We start from the raw sequence: 25,984 nt of genomic DNA, 5'->3' as shown, positions 1-25,984 counted from the left end.
TACGTTCTTAAGGAGCGGTAGAACCTGTGGTCTTGCTCCGTGAATTTTCTTCGCTATACTGATGTTGAAGTTGAATCAAGGTTTTAAAATCGACAACCCCTGGAGATAGACACACTCACGTCGGCTGCTACTTAGCGAGGCATAGATAATCTGCCTCCTGTACCACCTTGGTTATGCGATAAGCACATGCTAGGGCAACTGTGGCTCCGCGGATTCATGCGGACCTATTCTAATACAGTGTAGAACGTACAACGACGAAAGGGCCATATACAAGACAAATAGGGCAAGAGCCTTTAAAGGCCCTTTGGCAGTAAGGTCCTTGCAATCTTCATCAATGCAACTTCATGCGCTCTATTTCTGGTTTCATTATCATCAGCCCATTGACTTCATATCAAAAGACTAGCTAGTATTCGGATAATATACATCGTCTAAAGAGCCAGCTGGGAAGTAAAGATTGGCCGTTTATTCAGACAATTACGACCAAAAGTGAAAAGGAAATATCAACTGTTCTTATTTTATGTTTTTTCTACTTTCTGCTACCCTCCTTCTCCTAGGGCCTTTCAGTACCATCTACGCATTCCTTTTCAGAGTAGCGTGCCGACGTACACTTTTGCAGAGGCAAACATGTCAAATTTTAAATGAAGTGCTCTCTACCAAAGCACATGTGAAATCCTCTTCAGCTGCTGCTCAAATACAGTGCTGAAATAAAGAAGCTGAGATAAGGTGCTGAAATAAAATAAATTACGGGGTTTTACGTGCTCAAACCACGATCTGATTATGATGCACGTCGTAGTGGGCTACTCCAGAAATTTTGACCTCCTGGCGTTATTTAATATGCGCCTAAATTTCAATACACGGGGGCTTTCGCACTTCGCCCCCATTGAACTGTGGCAGCCATGGCCGGAATTCAATCCCGCGACCTTGTGCTTAGCAGCCCAACACCATAGCCACTAAGCAACCAGGGCCTGTCGGAAGAAGTATTTTGGGCGAGACATACCACAATAGAAAGTAGGAAATACCTCAGCGTCTTTTGCAGATGAAGGATAGTGTCTGTGCGAGAGACGCTGATGCATTGAGAAAGGTGACAAAGAACGTTACGTGCTCGCTCCCTAAAAGACTGAAATTAGGTCCTCCTATATCCTCGTCACTTCGCTAAAACGCATACTAATGGTTACAATAATAGCAAGCTAGTATGTAAATAAACGACGCGAGTGGACGTGGTAGAAAATAAGGAGGAGGGAGGGGGGTTGAAGGCGGCACCGTACTGATATCGCTGGCACCTTGCCAAGCTTTGCCTGTCCTCTTTCTTTTTTGAAGGAAAAGCTCTGTGGTCTCGCAGTTTCTATAGCGTTTGCTAAAAAACTTCACCAATGAACTTCACTTATAGGCATTACAGACACGTTTCCTGTTCTTTCAAGTAATGGCATACTGGGTTGTAAAAAACGAAGATTTTTACAATTCGAATTGTACAAGATGACCGTCGCTCCCTCGATGTCTGGTACATTTGTTTCGGTCGGCTACCATTCCAATTTAAAATTACTTTTGCGATGTTCAAGAAAGAAACAGGTGTATAGGGTTGTATTTGGTTCCACCATTGATCTGCAGAATATCGCAGTTTTTCTTCTGAGCGTCGGATTGTAATTCGGATATACGAGAAAACGTAATTCTGTTGCGCGGATTCTCAAATCGAAAGCCGGCCAGCTAGCGTTTGATTTTGTGGGATCATAAAGCACGCGGACACGACAAATCCCGACCAACTATAGGCTAACATCTTGGCTGTAAAAGTGGAAGGTACTTTTGGCCGAGGCTGTAGCGGGCGATTATTTCTTTGTTCAATAGGTAATTTTAGATGAGCGCTGATTAGCCTCCACTCCACTTTAATTATACGCGCTGAGCCACTGCAGTGAATTGTGCAGATCGCGCTTTTAGATAGAGCAGCTTGCCCTGCTATCAGCTCGGCTACGAAACGACCAAGAGGCCACGCAGACACGCTTTTGCGCTCTGCTTAATCGCTTTTGTAAAAGGAGCGGGTGAAGCGACCTTCGTTCCGCTGCCGCCATGAGCGTTGTGCATGAGGGCCAGCGTTCCCTCCAAGCGGTTGCGCGAAAATTCACTAATGATTACAATGCCACCGGATGCAAAATTTGAACGCATCTCTAGGAGTGTTTTCATTTCGCGATATTCATTGGCTGGCTTGGCTAATCTGTCTCGTGCGGCACGTTGCCAATGTAGCGAGTGTGGCGCGAAAGAAGGCGCCGTAGGGAGACCTACCAAACGACGTGGCGTGTTCTGGCGCCATCTCGTAGGCATTGACGCCGCAGAGCGAGATCGTGTGTGTGTTTGTGAAGAGGACGAGGCCGTGCATAGCCTGGCCCGCGCGGCATTATGCTCTTGTCACGCTTTCGGCATGCCCTCATCTTCTGCTTTCTGCCTCATGGTTCAACGGCACCATCCTCCTCATGCTTTCATTGCTATCGCCGTCTTTCAACTATCACTGCACACCGGGTTCACTTTCTTTCTTCACTACGCCTGTTCGCTTGGTCACGCGGACGCTCATGGCATGAAGGTGCGCCTTCGAGCCTCCCTGTAAAATTTCTGGTATGGTCGGGTGTGAGTGGAGTTAAGAGGAATCTTTAGCTCAGATGCTCCTATCTAAATACATGTAAAAAGAGAATTCGTTTTTCTCGGCAACCACTACAACACATTTGCCGAGCTTCCTTGCATATAAAAGAAACGCTTAAAATCTATTGAATGCTGGTTTTGAATTTTTGAGTTAGGTCGTCAATTGCTCACTGAAAATTGGAAAAAAAAATTCGAAAAACGATACTACCAAGTTTACAACTCTGTAACTCAGCAAAGAAATGATAATACAATTCTGTGAATTGGATCTAATAGAACATCTAAAACGGTCAAAATTGATATGTTACACATTATTATACAAAAACTTAGTAATATGAAAATACAGCTTTTGCAGAAGCCTTACAACCAACGTAACAAAATTACGTAAGATATAAAATGACACATAGACTTTGTCCGCTTTGAATGATCTAACGCATGCCGTTCAGGCACCGCGATGTCTGTTTTTGATGCAGAGCTATGAATTTGTAAACGTCGTGCTTCTATTTTTTTCGAACGGTCGAATAGTTGAAAATATTTTTAGCAAACTTCAAGCCCTAAATCGATATTCTGCTTGTAACAGTCACTAGAAATTAACTAATTAAGAGAGAAATTAACTTTCTCTCTCAAATGCAACACATTTCATTAAAATTGGCCCAGGGGCTATATCAGAAAAGATTTTTTGCCTTTTACATGTATTTGAATAGGCCGCGCAGAAGTTGGGCCCGAGCTAAAGCTTCCTCGTAAGACTAAACCAAAACAATGTCTTTTTGAACGGCTGATTGATTTTAGTGGTGGCAAAATTCAGTAAGTCTTGAGGTAAATGCCGCAAATGGGTTTGTTTAAAAAAAAGCTGTAGTCTAAAGGAACATGATACATATTTTGTTCTTACTCTACTTCCCAATTTGTGATGTTATAATTGGGTATTTTTAGCCAATTGTATTTAGAGCCGTGTAAAACAAATACATTTGTCCATTTTTGCATATAGGCATATGCATGTATACTGTGTTGCTTATTTTTTGTAGTTGCATATGTCAGATTAGGTATTTTACTGTATTTGTGCCTATTTCGTGCAGGTGCTTCTATATGTACATTGACTATTGGCCTCCAGTAGCCTTTGACAACTGGCGCAACTATTTCTGTACGAGTGCATGTAGAAAAAAACAGACAAATAAATTAAACGAAAATCAAACGAACAAAATAACAGTGTTTCCTTTGTCCTTATTATTCTTCATAGAGGACATAAATAGCGGCTAACAGGTCCTGGGAAGTATCTGAGTTCATTGCCTGTTGGCCTCTGATGCTGTAAAGAACTAAAAATTGATCACCCTGGTTAACCGGATTCGTTTCGCTCTACGAAGGAAATCCAACCGAATCAAGCGGGCGATCTCAAGCTCAGCAGGGCAACGCCATACCTACTGGGCAACCGCGGCGAGTTGAGAGTAGATTTAACTTTTTTTTTTCAGCATACACTCGAAAGTTTGAGAGTTAGGGCACATTAACAATGCATGATATCCACGAGAGAGAAAGACGTCTCGCAGACCTGAAGGTCTCTTCACTACAACAGGGTTGGGGCTATCCGTCTCAGAGACTGCCTTCACGAACTTATTTTGGAGCGCCTCCCGGTATCCAATATATCACAGCTTTCAGAAGCAGAGCGAACGGCTCCTTTCCATGGGGTCCATCGTTAATATACTGCATGCCGTACAGATAACGCTTGCACATGCTACAACCCACTGGTAGCCCGTATTTAGGCAGTGCTTCCTTGGTCTCGTCGCACTAGACATTTACTTTCTGTGCAGTGCAGATGACCAAAGGGAAGGTGCTGAAGTACGGAGTTTGGAAGTGTCTGCTATGGTCAAACGGTCTCGTGTTTTTCTGAGAAGACGGTTTTTAAGAATGTGCGGGTGTTGCCAATTAATCATAAAATAGAACTAGTGGCGTACAGTTATCATGTGTAAAAGACGATGCGATCTTGCGGCCACATGTTTGTAACACAGAGCGCTACTTGCCGCAACGATTGCTGGCGCATGCATGTTTTTGGCCTAAAGTCAAAACTCGAGGCAAAAATATGTTGCACAGTGTGCACTGCAAACTAAAGAAGGAATTTCTTTATAGTTGTAATGATGATGCATTAAGAAACTAAATAGTCGAGGCTTATGTAGCAAACAGAATGTTATGGTTGTGTGAAGCATCCATGGGTTGCAGAAGAAGAGACAGAAATCTTAAATTTAGGAGAGTTTGGTCATGGTCTTAGAAGGCAAAACCACGGGGTGAACTCCGTGTCAATCCTGCATTTGACATTGAAACGAAGTTTCCAACTCAGTATACATTATTTAGCGAGGGTTAGTCAGCGAAAAAGAAAGCTGTCTTTAAATAACCAGCGGCATAGTTCATGGCAGCGTAAGAAATATTATTCAGCGTTCCAGAACAAAATATAACCTATCCTAAGGCTTGAGGTTAGGGTGCGTGTTTCAAATTAGGTTAAATTAGATATTCCCGTTGGTATGCACTTCCCTACAAACAAACTCTAGCAGGATGTTCCCCCAAAAGTGTAAAAAAATTAACATTGTTGCGTTGACAGTCTTTAGACGCTAGTCCTCAATAGTCTGATACAATGATCTAGTCAGCACATGGGAACGACACTCTCCTGTGTAGCTGTAGGTCGCGGATTCATTTACCTATTTCGGTGGTCCTATCTTTATACAGGCGGGCTGCAGAATGGTACATGTACTGTGCCTTGGCTACACATGAAAGATTCTGTATTATTTAGAACAACACGCGGTGCTCTTACGGCGTCTGTACAGCCGTGATGATTAGGGAGGCTTTCTATCACATGTTTTATTGTTTCAACTGCGTGTCCCCTGTACTTCTGACCTCTCTAAGGAGATCAAGTTGCTTTCCTTTTTAAATAAAGTCACTTTCTGTCTAAATTGCTCTATTACCGATAGTCTCGTTTATTACCATAACTAAACGTGGCGATAGATAGCAAGCGCAAGACCAACCAACGGCGTAACTTGCACGGCCAATAATAGGAACCTTATAAGAAGACAGCAAAGCCGAAAGCTGTAAATGCTGATAATCATTGTATTTAAAAAGGTAGCTGAAATCTACGATCTTTCCTTAAAAGCTAGGGTCACTCGCGAACGAAATGCGCTGCATAGTGCACTATGCCTGGCTACACTTTCAAGCTCTCTACAAGGAGAAAATTTTGAAACAGGCGATTGATTTACACAAATCAGTGCATTCGAAAGCTGCATAATTTGACTGGAACATCGGACATTTTTGTAACCAATCTATATATAGCATCCGGCGTTCATGCTGCGTAAGTGGCAGCGCATGGCGCATTTACGATCCCCATGAAAGGTTCTCCTGCGCTCCATATCCAGTGTTCCCCTAGCAATAAAACAATTATAAAAGGACGAGATCAACTCTGAGAAGACTGCGAAGTAATTTAGATAGGATATGAGCGCCGGGAGCGGTTTGTTTTGTGTTCCAACATGCAAGACGATGCCGAGGGTGATGGTTTTCTCAAGCATACTGAGCTTAAAAGGCGAGAAAGCAGTGACTGATTGGGCAATGCCGATCCTCTGCACACATAATCTACTTTCACAATTAAGTGGCCCCTGTTGCTTATTTTACAGTTGCCTACATTGCAAGCAGTGTTTTATCTCTCTTCCGCAGAATTTAGGCACGATGATTTGAAAAAAGACACTTGCGTTTTCCTGCATGCGGCATAGCCCATTTCCCTTTCTTGAGCCACTCAGGGTCACTGGGGAAACCGAAAATTGACTCCCTAAACGCCACTCTTCTGTTGGAACGGTTGGAACACACAGCTATTTGGATTTGTCTGTCAAGCTCATAATTCCCATTGGAACATGGCACTCCAAAAAAGGTACGGAGAGGGCGTAAATCCGTGACGAACACACCGTGCCAACACAATGGCCAGGTGCTGCATGTCTTGCGGTGTGCACCCACTTCCCCTTACAACAGGGGGCGACATCGCATGGTCATAGTTTCCAGCGTACGAAACTCTCCTATAGCTTCTCGGAAATGTTTCTGACCAGTGATAAACTAATTTACCCATGAAGAAACATTGCGTTTTTCATGGCGCTTCTAACGGCGACATCGCGTTTTCTAGTACTGCACCGTCCGCAGAACGCAAGAAAGTTTATGTTCTGTGTCCCTTTTGCCCTCAAATTTTCTGTTTTGTGAAAAACATTTCTGTCGCAATATATTGCTTGAAAAAAAAAATATGTCCTTTTTTTTCTCTCGCCTATGTGGTGAATGTGAGCAGCCATTTTTCTGCATTGCGGAACAACCAAACAATCAGCGATATCACACATCAACCCACAGCGAAAATCAGACATTTCGGTTATCCGATCACGAACAAAGGCGGTGGCATTCGTTAAATTTTCGGCGTGGTTTTCAAGGATGACCGGCAGCGCATTGCAGGGAAGAATAAGAAACAAGGAATTGCCTGCTGTAAAACAATAAATTTGCAAAGTACGTAGAATAATAGGTTGGATTAGGTGCCTAATAATACAAGAAAGACTGTCTGCGGTTAGTTTATTTATGTTCCTTGAAAGAAAACTTTTTTTTGTCGCTCAACAGTCTATACTTGAACGCTGTTCTCGAGAAAAGCACCATCAATCACCCTTATTAAATACCAACTCGCCCCGTCTGTTAGGCCAGGGAGAAACGTTTAATTAAGGGCCATAAAACTTTTAAGAGAATGTCGCCGTTATAACGGGCGATAAATTTCCACAGCAGTGCTCTTGTGCCAAGGATTAAACCGTTCGCTTTTCCTCAAAAGTCACTATAACGTTGCATGCATTCTTTCTGTAAATTTGGCACATCAGGGAACAAGTTTGCGGACTTCCGCATATGGCGTATAATACATTTTTGAGAAAATGTTCTTGTGCATACGTTGTGACGTTTATGCATATTTATTGTTCCACAATGAAGCTATTTTCTATCCACCGTAAGGGTGCAGTCGCTGTGGTGTTCGGCGACTGCGTACAAGTCCCCGGCTGTGACCCCCGGCTGCAGCCGCGAAACATTGATCGATAGAAATAACAGCATCAAAAAGCGTTCGTATTGTTCAGGTGCGTGCTCAAGAAAACGAAGCTGGGCCAAATGAATTTGTAGCCTTCCACTATGATGTATCTCATAGCAACAGTTTTAATTCGGCTCCTTTAACACCTTGAATTAATCAATGAATCGATTTCTCGCTAATCTGTAAGCATTGCCGCTATTGCAATTTGAAGCAAATGAACTTTTCATAGTGGATTGCTGCCTCTATCTCGGCACAGTGACCGTAAGTGCCTTGGGACGCCGCGGGGATAGGGTGAAGCAAGTGACAAAAGTTTTATTTGCCGTCTTCTAAGGGGGCAAATAAAAAAACATCTATGGCAAATAAAGAGCTTTTAGCGAGACGCGACGCCATTTCACAAAAGGCTGCACAGTTCCATCTATCCTGTCATACACCTGCAGCGTATTCGACATGCGTAATTAGCAGCTATCGAAGCTTAACAGTAGAACTTGTTCGTTAGTAACTGACGAGCTTAACGGCATCCATAAAAGTGTGTTGGTAATTCTAGAAAGGAATGTTTTAAATTACTAACCGACAGCCATTTTTCACACCGAGATTTCAGCACACTACATACCGAAATGCGGACCTCTGAGGGATCGCAAGAAATTATCACGCATGCTCTAATCGATAAAAATCGATATTACCTAAACGATGCTAAAGTATGCTAAGATCATAGCGCATAATGCGTCCTTTTCCGACGCAATCTAACTGCGCCTTGGTGCGACTAAATCAATCTCAATAATAAGAGAAACATTAACAAGTTTAATGTCCGGCTATCTACTACCTTAACCAGTATGTTTTGTCAAATGCCCCATAAATCTGGAGCATTGCAACGAATTAGGGAGAGTTGGCAAGCTGACCAAAATTACCGAGAAACTTTTTTCATGCCTAAAGAAAAAGCTCTCTCCATCTCTTTATAGCTGCACAAAAACACTGCGACCTTGAGGAGCACACACTTTGTCTTTTTTGCTTTTAGGGGCGATATAGACGACATGCCCTGCCTCATCTTTGGCATCCCGGGGACTCGGTGACAGGCGTCAGACCCATCTATTCTATATAACGTTCCTAAGAGAACATCCTGGTAGTTGTCAAGCAAAGAAATTTTGCTTCTCTTTGCGCATTTCTGAAGTCCCTCGCCTTTGGAAGAGTCACGTCTCATCGTTCCATTGGTGGCATTCTGTCAGCAGCAGTCGCGGACGGTAGTCAGAAGCGAGAAAAGGGTTCATAGGGGAAGCGAAGGTACATTTTGGGTCTTTACACAAGTTCGAATAAAGCTCGCCTATACGGTCGCACAGCAGAGCTATGGTGAGGGCAAGCCTGCGTCGGGAAGGCTTTGAGGTGCTCTTGCCCGTAAGCTCTCTGATTGACACGTAGCTGTCAGCGCCGTGATATATGACTCGAGGAAGTAATAAATGCGCAGGATCCGACTGCCTATGAAAGGATCCCATCCAAAAGTAGGGTGTAACCCCCGTATGAGACGATCACGAACTCTGATCGTTACCCACGCGCTGGAATCGCGGCAATGTCTGCGTCTATACTTCAGCACGAGTAGCTCCAAGGATTGTAGGCAGTGCAAATAGTATTGAACACTCATCTGCTGGCATTTGTAACTTCATCATCATCATCATCAGCCTGGTTATGCCCACTGCAGGGCAAAGGCCTCTCCCATACTTCTCCAACTACCCCGGTCATGTGCTAATTGTGGCCATGTTGTCCCTGCAAACTTCTTAATTTCGTCCGCCCACCTAACTTTCTGCCGCCCTCTATTACGCTTTCCTTCCCTTGGAATCCATTCCGTAACTCTTAATGACCATCGGTTATCTTCCCTCCTCATTACGTGTCCTGCCCATGTCCATTTCTTTTTCTTGATTTCAACTAAGATATCATTAACTCGCGTTTGTTCCCTCACCCAATCTGCTCTTTTCTTATCCCTTAACGTAACACCTATCATTCTTCTTTCCATAGCTCGTTGCGTCGTCCTCAATTTGAGTAGAACCCTTTTCGTAAGCCTCCAGGTTTCTGCCCCGTAGGTGAGTACTGGTAAGACACAGCTATCATACACTTTTCTCTTGAGGGATAATGGCAACCTGCTGTTCATGATCTGAGAATGCCTGCCAAACGCACCCCATCCCATTCTTATTCTTCTGATTGTTTCAGTCTCATGATCCGGATCCGCAGTCACTACCTGTCCTAAGTAGATGTATTCCCTTACCACTTCCAATGCCTCACTACCTATTGAAAACTGCTGTTCCCTTCCGAGACTGTTAAACATTACTTTAGTTTTCTGCAGATTAATTTTTAGACCCACCCTTCGGCTTTGCCTCTCTAGGTCAGTGAGCATGCATTGCGGTTGGTCCCCTGAGTTACTCAGCAAGGCAATATCATCAGCGAATCGCAAGTTACTAAGGTATTTTCCATTAACTCTTATCCCCAATTCTTCCCAATCCAGGTCTCTGAATACCTCCTGTAAACACGCTGTGAATAGCATCGGAGATATCGTATCTCCCTGCCTGACGCCTTTCTTTATTGGGATTTTGTTGCTTTCTTTATGGAGGACTACGGTGGCTGTGGAGCCGCTATAGATGTCTTTCAGTATTTTTACATATGGCTCGTCTACACCCTGATTCCGCAATGCCTCCATGACTGCTGAGGTTTCGACTGAATCAAACGCTTTCTCGTAATCAATGAAAGCTATATATAAAGGTTGGTTATATTCCGCACATTTTTCTATCAGCTGATTGATAGTGTGAATATGGTCTATTGTTGAGTAGCCTTTACGGAATCCTGCCTGGTCCTTTGGTTGACGGAAGTCTAAGGTGTTCCTGATTCTATTTGCAATTTCCTTAGTAAAGACTTTGTAGGCAACGGACAGTAAACTGATCGGTCTATAATTTTTCAGGTCTTTGGCGTCCCCTTTCTTATGGATTAGGATTATGTTAGCGTTTTTCCAAGATTCCGGTACGCTCGAAGTCATGAGGCATTTCGTATACAGGGTGGCCAGTTTCTCTAGAACTATCTGCCCACCATCCTTTAACAAATCTGCTGTTACCTGATCCTCCCCAGCTGCCTTCCCCCTTTGCATAGCTCCCAAGGCTTTCTTTACTTCTTCCGGTGTTACCTGTGGGATTTCAAATTCCTCTAGACTATTCTCTCTTTCATTATCGTCGTGGGTGCCACTGGTACTGTATAAATCTCTATAGAAGTCCTCAGCCACTTGAACTATCTCATCCATATTAGTAATGATATTGCCTGCTTTGTCGCTTAACGCATACATTTGATTCTTGCCAATTCCTAGTTTCTTCTTCACTGCTTTTAGGCTTCCTCCGTTCCTGAGAGCATGTTCAATTCTATCCATATTATACTTCCTTATGTCAGCTGTCTTACGCTTGTTGATTAACTTCGAAAGTTCTGCCAGTTCTATTCTAGCTGTAGGGTTAGAGGCTTTCATACACTGGCGTTTCTTGATCAGATCTTTCGTCTCCTGTGATAGCTTACTGGTATCCTGTCTAACGGAGTTACCACCGACTTCTATGGCACACTCCTTAATGATGCCCACAAGATTGTCGTGCATTGCTTCAACACTAAGGTCCTCTTCCTGAGTCAAAGCCGAATACCTGTTCTGTAGCTTGATCTGGAATTCCTCTATTTTCCCTCTTACCGCTAACTCATTGATCGGCTTCTTATGTACCAGTTTCTTCCGTGCCCTCCTCAGGTCTAGGCTAATTCGAGTTCTTACCATCCTATGGTCACTGCAGCGCACCTTGCTGAGCACGTCCACATCTTGTATGATGCCTGGGTTAGCGCAGAGTATGAAGTCTATTTCATTTCTAGTCTCGTCGTTCGGGCTCCTCCACGTCCACTTTCGGCTATCTCGCTTGCGGAAGAAGGTATTCATTATCCGCATATTATTCTGTTCCGCAAACTCTACTAATAACTCTCCCCTGCTATTCCTAGTGCCTATGCCATATTCCCCCACTGCCTTGTCTCCAGCCTGCTTCTTGCCTACCTTGGCATTGAAGTCGCCCATCTGTAACTTGGTGGAGCGCAAATAAAGAACAACCCAGAAGGGAAACGACATACAGAAGTGCTTAGGTAAACCATTTTCCTTCTGCCTTGCCCTTTGTTTCCGCGCTACGATGTTACATTATAGAACACGAACAAGCCATATCTCTAACAATTTTATCAAGAATATAAGAATAAGTATATGTGAAAATGTAGAAAAATAGTAAATTTGACTAGACGCATAACTGCAATGTCAATTATGGCATAACATCATCACGTTTCCAGGTAAATGACGTTCCTTTGATGAGATTCCAATAACGATTAGGCTTTCACTCAAGTTCCTGAAAATATCGCACTTGTTTTATATAACTCTTCTGTTATGACCAGTGGCACTCTTTGCCAACTTTAGCCGTCTTGAGGCTATCTATCTATCTATCTATCTATCTATCTATCTATCTATCTATCTATCTATCTATCTATCTATCTATCTATCTATCTATCTATCTATCTATCTATCTATCTATCTATCTATCTATCTATCTATCTATCTATCTATGGCCCAGCTCTCTACCTGCTTGGGCCACCAGGTACGTGCTCCTTGTCGTGATGCCATCGTGGTGTTTCCATTATCGTCATCCTACCTTCATGATATGTCACGCTCTCCACGCCTCGTCATCCTGCCTTGCACCCCGATCCACTGGTTCAATATGTCTAATACCTTGGGCCACTAAGAAATTGATCGTGGTGGGCGCATTGTAGTCATTCCAGCTTCGTCATCCGACAGTCGCCATCACCATCGTTATGAAGCCATCGTAAAGATACAGTCGTAATGCAGTGGTTATCTCACTGCCATAGTGATTCATGCATAATAAACAGCGAAAAAAACGCGGGCAAGGGTGATCACAGGACAAGCGCTGACTGCCAAAAACATCTGTATTGAAGCCTGCGCAAGTATGTACTCTTCGCAATGGGCTGAATCGGAGAAAGGAAGAAAGAGCCGACGAACCATCATCAATCAGCTCTTGCTGGGCATGCGACACAACCAAAAAACTATATAAATATAAAACACAAAATATAGACACAATACCAATGATTAATTTCTAAGCAGCTGAAGTTCCGTATGAGAAAGAGCTATAAAATAGGCGCTTACAGTATTCGCGCGTAATTGACGCATTAAAAAGGCCTCAAAGATTTCCCTGGCCTTGGCTGTGCTTTCTCAACACACGTGTCTCTGCTAGGAGGGGACAAGGCCCCACTTTGCACGATGAACAGCGATATTGCTACCAGTCGTAATCTTGACACTGTGGGCAGGTTCGCGCAAACGTTCATTAAGACGCCGTCCCGTTTGCCCTAAGTAAGTGCGGCAGCAGGAGGCGGAAATCGTATAAACTACATTGGTTTTGCAATCAACAGGGTTGGAGGTATGTCGCTTACTAAAAAGGCCAGGAATGTTTCCGTCCTAACTTGTTAGGTGCGGTAAACACCACCGTAAAACAAGCTGAGCCGGTGGATTTCTTCGTGCACTGAGGCACACAATATATATATATATATATATATATATATATATATATATATATATATATATGAAAGAAAAGAAAGGGGGTTGTGCAGCGTTCTACTAGGACAAATAAATACCCAAGTAAAGTGGATGGGGAAACGGCGCCGTGGTAGCTCAATTGGTAAAGCATCGCACGCGAAATGCGAAGGTTGTGGGTTCGGTTCTCAACTGCGGCAAGTTGTTTTTTCTTCCACTTTAATTTCCATTAATTTATTGTTTCATTATTTCATTTATTAAGCACAAGTAATTGTTGTCCTTAGTGTCAGTGTTGGTTGGCTTCTCGTAATATGACTATATATATATATATATATATATATATATATATATATATATATATATGTATATTCTCCGCACTTTGCGTAGAAACATTCGGCACCACTGCGTTTCATACACACTAAGAAAAAAAAGAGTATATCTTACTCTTTTCGGAGAGTCTGGACTCGCCACGTATACGACACACTTTGTGGGCGACACCCGAACTCTCTTTCGGCAGAGAGTCACGAGACTATCTGTGCTCGATACAAGGTGGTTACGTAACTTCACAGACAATAGTCATGCACACTCTCTTGTAGTAGCCTCCTAACACTCTCAAAAGGGTTACACGACTAGTGCTGAGCGAGTCCGTGAACTATTCTACATGAGATACACGACTCAAGATATAGGGTCACATGACCACTGCTGAAGGATTCGGGTAACTATTCTTGGTGAGTCTGATGACTCCAGCAGTGTGTGTCAAGATACCCTTAGTGCGTGGTGCAGGACTCTTGCAAATAGAGTAAAATAACTAATCCATGTAAGTCGTTTGACTCTCGGATGGCAGTGTCGAGCCGCTGTTCGAAATGTGCCACCAACTTTTGCTCTAAGTACACACGACTACGGCTAGTTCTGAAGATGACTACTGTGAAAAGACAACATATACAAAAGAATCCACCGGATACTTGCCAAAAAGGACATGGCAGGTTAGAAACAAAAAGTTGCCCTTTTTTATTGTCTTCAGAAAAATTGAAATGCATCAGTCAGCACAGAATCACTATGAAAGCAAGACAGTTCTCATTACTATTAAACTGGAATCAATGGCCAACCAAGCAAAAGAGTCTTACATAAACATCCAATATGTAGCCTCCAGGTGTATATGCAGGAGACTACACTGCCACTCAGAACCATAATGAGACCCCAAAATATTACGTAACTCATGTCGAAGTTCAATTCACCACTGCAGAAATATCTTACAATATGTCAAAGATTTATAAGTGACACCTATTTCACTGTCCTCCGAGACGTGTTTTTATTTAGAACTTACGATTTAACATCCTAAGCAAGTAAGCTACAAACACCAAATAAAAAACACTGCACTTACGTAGAAAGAAGACCCAGATAATGACGTGCAATAAAAACAATATTCTAACTTAGATTACATAATCTATGCGTTCTACTATGCTTGCTGAAAACAACGGGATTGCAATTGATAATCCAATCTAACAGTAAAAACAGCTGTCTTACCTCATGGTACTCTTTTTGGCACTTTCCCACACAACTTGTGCGTGTTAGCGTCAGTTGAAAATTGGTCTGAAAATTACCACATTAAAAAGTTGTGCAGCAATTTTATTCTGTCATACAACATGCAACAGTGTATAAAAACTTCATAACTCACAATATTACAAAAATAAATACCGCAACATTGATACAAATCGTTTGTTTATGTTGACAAACATACTTTTCCAAGACGAAGTATAATAGCTGACAGACAATTTCACAGATTGCAGTAACCACTAATAAAAAACTTGCCAAAATGCAAACACGCTGACAAAATATGTAGCACAGGTAGCTGTATTTTGCTACGTTAAAGATAGCACATGAATGACGAGGCCAAGGGAGGAAGCAGAACACATTAACACACTATACCCAGCTGTATGCACGCAGCTGTAACAATACACATTGTGCACCAAGATCCAAAAGAAACAAAGACGAAGATGTGAGGAAGGCTTTTTTTACTCATCACAAGTCATCCTGTAAGAGCAGATTATGCACTGGCTGTAATCTATCCTTTGCACATACATAAATAAGTCACATTAGGTGACACATTTACAAATCACTCGTACAATGTTCTTGTGATTGTCCTTATTCCGATTCTTAACTTGGAAAGCATGACTGAGCTAAGTAAAGCCTCCTTACAGCTTGGCACATATACAGAAAGAAGTGTTTCTATAAACACTGGAGGTCATGGAAAGATGACTGACACATACCTCTTAATTCTTTTGTCTTTGTCTTTACGATTATCTACCACAGTAGTCTTTTGTAGAGCGAAACCCTTCCAGATAATACACTGGGGGCAACAAAGTGTGAATACCTGTTCTTGATTTCTACCTTTCTCTGGTGCCCCGCTAAGGTAAGATTGGCGCAAAAGATTGTCTTCCCAATGTATGCGTTCCCACAAAACAAAACAGGAGCAGATGATAAGCCGCATTAATGGTGCGCGAAATAAAGCATCTGTTCTTAACTTACCACTGCCATTCCAATCTGGTGTAATTTTCTGCTTTGCTGGGTAGTCTAGCACAGGTGCTACGCACTTAACTTGGTGCCCAAAGCAACTCTCACACCATAGCAGGATGTCAATTTTTTTTACAAATTCTAAGCGAAACTCTGGTTATGTGGGACAATTGCAAACTTACAGTTTTGCTTTGTATCTTCATTATGTTGTAGAGCAGGGTAGAAAGCAAGAACAGATATTTATAATTTGGGTTGCCACTGTGCACTGCATGGATATATTTCAATGAATGATAAAACTTTTGGTATATAAACTTATGAAACATAAGAGAATTAAGCTCGAAGCCTACCATATCAGTAACTGGGAATTTTATGTGTAAATAAAATTTTGTGATTCCCAGTGATGAAACAGTTTTGACAATATGTGCAAGGCTAACAAGTCACTCATGCTCACAAAGGAAAGAAAATAAAAACAAGCAAGATTGCAAGAAGTTTGAACTTGCAACCTAAGGTGAGACACATCACATGACTGATTTATGTATTTACTGAGCATAAATTACACCTAGGGCATAATCTGCTTGTACAAGATGAACAATGAGTTACTGATGCTTTCTCTCCGGCGCATTTGGCTCTTCTGAACACATGCACATTGCATGGCACAGCTGCGTAGATCTATCAGGGCATAGTTGAGTCAGCATCGCTCTGTTTTTATGGTATTGCACTAATATCGTTATAATTTATAATTAGCAAACAGCCTAATTATCGGGTTGATCAGCTCTTTTTTAAACGAAACATAGTGACATATTTCCCTGTTTCTTGTTAACATAAGGAGGCGGGAACATCATTTCCGATTTCAAGAAACAGCTGTGCAGCAGAACAAATGCGGAAGACAGAAAGTCTACAATGACCAGTACCTTTATTATTAAATGCTATGTACTAGCTCTTCCTGCAATTATTACCTCTATTACCAAAAATTGTAGTCTGAAAAAATAATTGGAAAATATTTACAGAAGTCACAGACTAGAACTGCATTATAATTGCAAATTTCTTCTTAAACAAGATCACAATAATTGAAGCTTTATTAATTTAAGCAAAACGCTAATCAGTGCTGAAGGCATTGTTAGTTTGTAGGAGTCCTCAGACTGACAGCTCTTAAATATTTATCGCCATACTTGGTGGAACATGCTTTGCTGTTGCAGATATTACTTTGCCAGAAAACGTTTTGTAAGCCTTGTGGGGCAATTCTGTGTAGAAGATAAACCTATTTGATCATGTCTTTTTGGGTTGTGTATCTCAGAACTTGTGCTAGTCTGAGTTCTTACAAACTGGACGTTATTGAATACTGTAATTATAATGTCTGCCACTGCTATAAATTTCTGTTAGCGAAAATTGTCGCATTGTCAAGAAGCAGTTATGTTCAATTTTTAGCGGCAGTCACTGCTGAATCACTCAGTTCAAAACACAAAACAAAGATATGGAGTTAAAATGCAAATGTCGAACAAAGTTATAGTCGATTCTGCATTTCACAAACTGTATTTTTTTTCTGTCAGTGTGCCAATACTAATCGCACATTCACAAACATTTTAGTATTGCACTTCTGGCAAATGCAGGAAATTTCAGTGTTTAACAGAAACCCTTGGGAAGACAGCCCAGAGTCGCTTCGACAAAAACGACTTGCCTTCAATTTGCGTCGCTATGTTGTAGGTCACTATACCAAGGGGCATGTTTGGCTGATTGAATATTACCCGAAACAGTATTATCCGTACTAGAGGTTTGAAAAGAGAGCACATTGTAGAGTTGTTCAAGCAGATTTCATATATGTCATTAGCATTTGCTTAGCCGCTTCTTGAGTTATGCTCTATACAATGGAAAAATACAGTGATATTTGCGTGCACTTTCTTGTGTACTAAATTTTCACAAAAATAGTGTGCTGTACCTAACTCAGCTCTTTGTAGACTGTAAAGTGCCGATATCTATTCAAACAGCATGTAAAGTTACTGGAAGTACGCAAGATTAGTAGGCAGGCAGACAGGCCTTCCCACTAATCTTGCATACTTCTCATGTACTGTGAAAAAAATTATTGAGAATACTTCAATAATTTTTTCTCACAATAGCGTGAGAATGACCTCGTGCACTTATAATTCTCCTATGCAAATGAAATTTTGGATGCATACTCTTCAAGATATGCAGAATACTGATATCTAATTGAAATTACAATCTGTAAAAATTATTTAAGGTGGCCTAATATTTTTTGCGTAGTTCCGGTAATAGTACAAGCTGTTTGGATATGTACCGCCACTTTGCGATATACAACTAGCTAAATAAGATACAGCATGAAACTATTTGCGAAACCTTTACACACAAGAAAGTTTCCATAAAAATATTTTGCCACTATGTAGGATATAACTAAAAAGCACCAGCTATGCAAAAACCAATGACAATTCAAATCTACATAAGCTGTTTCTACAAAAAGGCTAGAAAATGCCTTCAGGCATACCATACGCAGTTTTATAAATAGCACACTCACGAATCTGCCTAAAAAGCCCACGCCCTGCTTGTATTCCTTAGTAATTTTTCTGTATCCTGTTGTATGTCACTGTTTGGACTCCTTAACACTGAGTGCGCAAAACCAAAGAAAACAGCCTATTAACAGGCTGAACTTTTAGCCTGTAAAGGGGTTGTATGCCAATGGGGGCAGCCAACTCTAGTGTGAGAATAAATAAAAATTTGTTCTCGCATTAGAGAAACCAATCAAACTAAAATCTCACAAATTTGGAAATGAATGCACAAAGACCCTTGCTGATTGTCGCATTAGTGTCCCGAACAAGATCTTTTTTATGTTTATAATTGCTAGTTTAATTCACTTTGCTCTAGTAAATGGGCTCTCACCTAGGATATTCAGTGTAGGAGACTCACCCAGAGCTGGAAGCCAATATTTAAATCTGAAATAAAGACATTCATCCCCCTACCACATAGCACTGCTACGTCATCAGAGGAAGTATGCATCCATGGACATATATTATAAAATTATTTTTACATGATCTGTAGCGTTAATCTTGCATTAACAAATTCTGAAAATTAGGAAATACATCTGCTAATTAATGCACTGCTGTAAGCTTGTGTGTTTGAGAAATGCAATACTCAAATGGTGTAATACAACCAATGTGTGCATGAAACCTACGCTGCCTCTGACATTCATCAGTGTGGCAAATGAGCACTGAGAAATGCCAGGGTATGATAGCTTTCATGTCTCAAACATTGTATGTGAGTACCACTGGTATCTTTGCTGTGAAAGGAAGTAACATTATTACCAGGCTTATGAGAGGATCCCATGTTTCTCTAGTTTAATATCTTATTTCTTGTGCTCCTATATCCTTGAGTTTTTCAAAAATAACGGGTGCTTGAAATAAGTACTCTATATTGCTCTTAAATTTATCCTGCACCAGAGCCCGTGTTATGCTACATTTCTTGAACACATTGCAGTGCCGTTGGTTATCAAAGAAAGAAAAAATACCGTAAGTTTGCACTTTAGCTTTCTGCACAAGAATTAGGAACCTATCAATTACATCCACAAGTACAAAAGAACTATGAGAAACGGGGCATAAAGACAGGTATACATTATAATAGCAGGAGTTGATGGTGAGAACTCTAAGAGAAAGGAAATATTGAAAACTAAGCACTAAAGAAACATATGAATTATAATAACAGAAGTATTTGCGAAGAATTTGAAGAGACACATAGAATGTCTGTTCAAATCACTCCACCCCAACATTCATCCATGATTCGATAACTGACCACAGCTGGTGATGGTGTTGGGATAGATGGCCCGTGAGGCACAGCTGTGAAATAGGTGGAACACGTAGAGGGGTCACCAAGTGTTGCACGCTGGTTGCACAGCAGGTTTCCTTGATCTCCGGACTCATTCGACACTGATGCATTGAGCCTGGTTATACGTCGTTCCCAAGAGGCCTGGCCCGAGTGTGCGGCATGGCTTGGGTAAAATTTCGAGGCAACCTGAAAAATAAAGATCCATATATTTAAGCACCAAAATATTCTGTACCATAGGGCAAATCTGAAGCTTACCATCTGCACGTAGCAGATGATGAAAACAGACACAAGTCACCAGACTCAAGGTGTATAAATGTGCAAAAGTGTAAATGAATGTGAAGAGCTGCTTATAGGATGGAATCCTTCATTTTGTCTTTTGTGGATCAATAATAGTATCTTAACATAATGTCAAGTGTACATGACCCTCCCTATTTGTGTAAGTAGACTGTTCCATGCCAGCTGTTCAAACCTGGCATATGTCGACTTGGAATTTCTTTTTGAAAACTGGGGGCCCTTCAATATAGAACAAATCTCAATTTCGCACAATAGTTAAAGCAGAAAAAATTTTACTGGCGTAAACACTATGTCAAATTTTGTGTAACGCACCAAACTATGCAACATAAAATGGCGTAGCCAAAAAATTGGTTCCTTCAGTAAGAGGGCCAAATTTTTAATGACAATGAAGAGAGACCTTACACCAAAAACTTAACTGCTTATTAGCCACTGCTCAGTTTATTATGGGTCATTAAAAAGGGCAAAATGGCTTATTAACTTTACTTCACAGAAGTGACCAACAGCAAAAGCTTCAAATTTATGTAATCCAAGTGTTTAGGACTTGTGCTGTGTGCAAGAACTGGTTTCAGAAAAATACATTATGCAGCAGTGCAGAGAGAGGAGGATGAACTTGGAAAAGAAGTCGGTTTTGGTGTACGTTTATCGGCCTACTTACCATTGAAGCAGCCCTAGTAAACTTATGCCAAATACCATGTATGAGAGTACATTGTATTGTTCTTAAATTGGTAAAGCTTTATCAAAGTAGTTTTTGTGTTAAGGAAGTGAAAAATGTACAAGTGGTCTCTTGTAGTTTCAAAATTTGCACCGCGTTTCGTCTAATACACATAGCTTCTTGGCAGCTAAGACAAAATGCATGGACTTGAGCATCCCTGCACAGATAGCAGGGAGTCTAAACTGCATCGAAGTTACTTCTTTCATTGCTGAGTGGCTACAAGCCACTTCACTCAAAACGCCGCTTAATTGCAGGTATTTACCTGAAACTTCCTGTCGGCTGTCAGCCTGCTTGGCATGATCACCAAGGCTGCCAACTCCCTAGTGGACGTGGTCGGGACATGGTGCCGGACGGATGCAGTGGAAGAAGCCGCCAAAGGCTCCAAACTCCCTAGTGGACCTAGTCAGGACAGCGCGGTGGTAGGACTCATGGGCACGAGCCGCCAGTGTACTTGCAACAAATTTGCACAAATGTTCTTAGTCCTACCATGTCACGATTTACGATAAAAAATTAGGTGTCTCTGTAAACTGGCTACCAATACAAATAAAGGCAAACAGTTAGGTCCTACGACACAACTAGAACCCCGACAAAAAAGAAACGGCACTTAAAGAGACACTAAAGCGACACAATAAATCAGTTTAGACTAATGAAACACTGTTTGAGAACGCTGCAGGCAGTCATTTAAAAAATAGTTTGATTATTAGAAGAGAAAATAAAGGTCCAAGTATCTGTATTTGAATTTCGCGCCGTAACTCCAGCGCCGGTACGTCAGCGTGACGTCAGGGATTCCAAAGTATGTTTTCGCATTTGGGCCATGTTGGCTGAATAAAGGTTCCCGAAACTTGCCATGTTTATTATTTGGTTCCTTTAGAACACAATGTAGTGAATCTTTACCGCTATGTATAATTAGTAGGCCCTAGAAGATGCCATCAAAATCCAAGACGTCACAGCCCCCAGGTGCGGGCACTTAAGTAGGCGTCGCCACCCGTATTTCGTTGGTGCGCTTTTTCTGGCTTACCAAACGTCTTATCGTTGTAAGGGCGGTGTTTTTGGTGTTGTAGAACGGTAATTTACTGATGCAGAATAAATCATGTTTCACCTTAGTGTCCCTTTAGGTTTATGAAAATCCAAAAAATGAAAAAAATTGTGCAACCGATTTGTGCGTGGAAGCTTGGTTGAAACCTCAGCTCATACCATCAAGTGATCTGCTGGTCAACTGCAAGCCTGCCACCTTAAAATGTCATTGTAAATTTCTTTACATGCATTATTTAAGCTGCATTAATACAAGTTCAAAATCTCTTAACATAAGTAAATCGCCAAGCTAATTCAATTAACAAATTCCAGTGGTCGTTAATGCAACAAAGTGCACGCTTGGAATAAATCTTGTCAAACTGGGCAGCGAAATATAACAATATGGTTCTCTACATATTGTTATTTTGGCTTTCGCTCTAGCGTTGGAATATACACGAATTTTGACATTCCTGATATTTCACCCTACTAATTTTTATTCCATAATGCATGTTATTGAGCAAGAGAAAAACTGCTTCCTTTTAACCATAGATAGTGATATAACAAGAAAATTCACTGGAGCCACGTTTTGAGAAAAATCTTCTTTTTGTCGAAACATTGGCTCCAACGATGCTCCTTGTTCTACGGCTCTTCATCATTTCAAGTTTCTGTCTTCCTGTGTACCTCTGTACTTTCAATGTTATGTCAAAGAAATTGTAATAACGGATCATTAGTAAATGTAGCTGATGAGGAACTTGGGCTTGTTGGTAGATAATGAAAGAGTAACTGCGCAACATAGAGATACGGACAAAGAAGTCTTGTTTGTGTTGTCTCCTCCAGCCATGTCTCCCTTTTGGGCGATCACTCTGTCTCAATGTAACACTATTACCCTTTGCACAATTATACTCACAATGACTAACGAAATAGTTTCCTTTAGAAATATGTCTTATGTTGAAATTTTTACAGCACATTAGACAAGTTTGACAAGTCCCTTGGACCTGTGACACCTGAAACTCCACGAGGATCACTTAATTGGACAATGTTATCAGCTGTCACTGTCAGTTGCAATCAAGAAATTTGATCCTTATCAGGCTTGATTGCAATCGAAAGTGGTTCTCTGACACCAGTATTAGATGGAATGACGAAAGTCAGACGTTATTCGGAAAAGTGGCTGTTTGGGCTTGTTCTTCCACATGTTGACAAACTGAGCAAATAAAACACAGACGAAGATGAGACAAGTGCTTGTTTGACATCTAGTTTCTTTTGTCTGTCCATGTTTTTCTGCTCTACATTTTGTCAACAGGAATCCATGATTTCCTAATATTCCAGAGGTGTAAATTAGGATAGAGTACAGGCACACTGCTACAAGGCTACAGCAACTATCTGCAAATTGCTGACAACCATCGCGACTGTTGCCTGACGATCAACTAGGTCACACTCGTTACAGTACGAGTATGCATCCTATCCTAAAGGGAGTCAGGATAGCCGTCTGCTTCAATAAGAAAGTATCTACACATCTCACTCTATTGCACTGCTTGTTTCGTATTACATGTACGTGTCTATATGCAGATTTACAACCAGCCAGCTTGTATTGATAGAAGTACAATGCTGTTTAATGATGTTTGTTAGCATGCTGCAAGTGTACATTTCAATTACCCTAGTTATTTCACAAAGTGATTGTCGAATAAGAAACGTTTTTTTGTCTTCAGAGGAAAAAGCTCACACCATTTGGACTTATATGCCCCAATAGACCTATATTTCGCAAGTTAGATCAATCATGCAAATGAAGACTGCTGTTGGTCACACAGTGTTGCACTAATTTTCAGATTTGTAGACGTGCATCAGCAAATGATGAGAAAATGAAACGTATGTTTTGTGCCACCCCATGATTCCAATGTATTGCTTGTGATAATATGAGGGGCCACTCGTGAAGCTGTGTGCTATTCACCCAAACAGCGGTTACTCAAGGAACCAGTCATATAATGCTCTTTAATATTTACAGGCATCACAAAATAGTGTACAAAAGCATACTATAAACGAAAAAATCTGTATATATCACTTTTGCTCACAACACATATTACCATACCATAAAGATGTGGAACAATGTCACGTTATAACTAAACAAAAGCAAACATGGTTATATAGGATTTGCTTAATTCAAAAGAGCCCATAGAGCTTTCCAACAAAACTGAAAGCTGTTGCGAGGTAATGTAACATTTTCCACGGTGTTGGAAAATCAAAACGCAGCTGCAGTATTCATGTTGTAACAAGTGATGAAAGTGACTGTAAGGTCTTGTGAGCAACTTCCCGACAGCGAATGGCTAAAGTAACTGTAAAGCCCTTTGTTGGCATCGCATATTACTCATCTTTTACTATGAAGTTTAGGGAAAATGTTACTTCGCCATGCCATTTGGACATCAATCACTCACTTATCTCAAAGAAAATATTACGCAAATATCTAATTTTGAACTAGTGCTCTGTATGTTTTAATACAAGGGCACAAGGTAGATTATGCCGTATTTATTCGAATCTTGGCCGATATATAGGTCTTTTCAAATAATCATATACCGAACTCTAGGGTCAGCTGAGATTTGAAGTTTGTAAAATATGCGCCTGTTTTTAATCGAAATTTATAAAATGGTGCACAGCCAGTGCAATATCGAAACGTCAGTAGTGCAGCCGCTACTGGCCATGCCGGTAGGCAGCTGAAGTGCAAAAGTGACGTCATTTTGACCTATGTCGTATCTGACCTGGTTCTTTATTCTGTGCTATTGGTGTGCAGCGTGGCGTTATCGTAATGACACTAAAATGCGATGCTATTATAGTGCTGCTTTCAAATGAAAAGTTGTCCTAGCCGTAGAGGCACGGTCAAAGGTTTAAGCCGGGTAGTAAGTCGGCACCGATAAGAAAAACGTCCGTCGTTAGAAGGGGCAATGAGAGATGTTTTTTTTGCCTGCGCTGTAATGAGGGTGGCATTTACTGCTTCAAGATACTGCAGTGTTTGAAGATTACATCAATAAGAATGACAGCAACGAGGCTAGCAGCGATGATAACATAGAATGAGCTCGGCATGGCCATTATTGAATAATTTCTGTTTTCATTTTGTGAGCGCTGTCCTCGCTTTTTTGTTCCAGCGACATTCGAGGTAAGGTTTTCTTTTTCTGGCTTCGTACTTCTGGGGGTCGGCTTAGAATCATGGCCGGCCTAGATTCAAGTAAATACGGTAGTTAGAAGTCTTATAAGCTATGCTTGAAAGAGACAATGGTGCAGCCATTGTAATTTCTCTTCATTCACACCCTCTAAAGTGAAGTTTTCTGCAACAATGACACCTTACTTATCAAACTGCTGTACTGCAAGTTAGTACTATTTAGTACAGCACACTGTTAACGATTATGCTCACCTGCAGCTTTTCACAATGAGCAATAGTCCACTTTTATTCGACACAGTAATTATTAGCACACCACTCAATGGTCGAAAAATCCCGTCTACAGCTACTCTATGTACCAGCTTGTAGGACAGCTTTCATGAAAGGAAGAAAATGTTGTGGAATGATGCAGATATGGGCCATGGTGTGCAGCTACAGTTGGCAATCTGAAATTGTGGATATCTGATGCCATTGACTGATCGTCCAAGTGTACCATTAATAAATTCAAATGGAAAAGGAGAGTAACCCCGCGAAGTACCCCAGTTTACGGCACTGTCGACAACATGCACAAAGAGGTGAGCATTATATGTTAGGTACTCGATACCGTACAATTACTGGTACTCAATAAGAAATTTCTTCATCTTTCTCCTAAGTGTGGCAAGCTTCTGAATGCAGATGCAAGGGCCAAGAAGGTAATGCATGATCACAAAAAATTTCAACTAACGGTGGTACTGTCTTTCTAGAATGCGTCCTTTTAATGTGACTGGGGACCAAACAGCAGCGAATTCCGCCGAACATCAGCCTTCCATTTCTTTATGTCCTTTAGAGACCTTGGCAGCCTTGTGAGCTCCCATGTGGGGATGAGGCTCAGAAGACATTCGTCTGCATCAACAAGATGTCGGCGTAGATGAAATCGGTGGCACTGTCTGGACTTCAGCCACATAAACATTGTTGCCCAAACAAAACCAGAACAAACGGCCAGTACAAACCATCAGAAAGCCCTTACTAAATGAAAAAAAATGAAAGAAGTGTTAGCAGACTTGCTACTTTGATGCCACAACTAAGGGCCTGCATGGCCTTTCGAGCATGGTACAAAAATGACTCGTGTTCTGAGCTTGTTTGCAGAAGCACTTGGCAGATACACACGACAAAACCCATTTCCTTTTGAAACAACCTGCCCAGAGTCTTCACACGATGCAAAACCATCAGCACTGTTGAACTGTGTCATATTAGTTAGTTCAC

This window comes from Dermacentor variabilis, chromosome 7 (assembly GCF_050947875.1).
Source record: "Dermacentor variabilis isolate Ectoservices chromosome 7, ASM5094787v1, whole genome shotgun sequence".
NCBI classification, from domain to species: Eukaryota; Metazoa; Arthropoda; class Arachnida; order Ixodida; family Ixodidae; genus Dermacentor; species Dermacentor variabilis.
Note: the sequence above shows the minus strand (reverse complement) of the source record.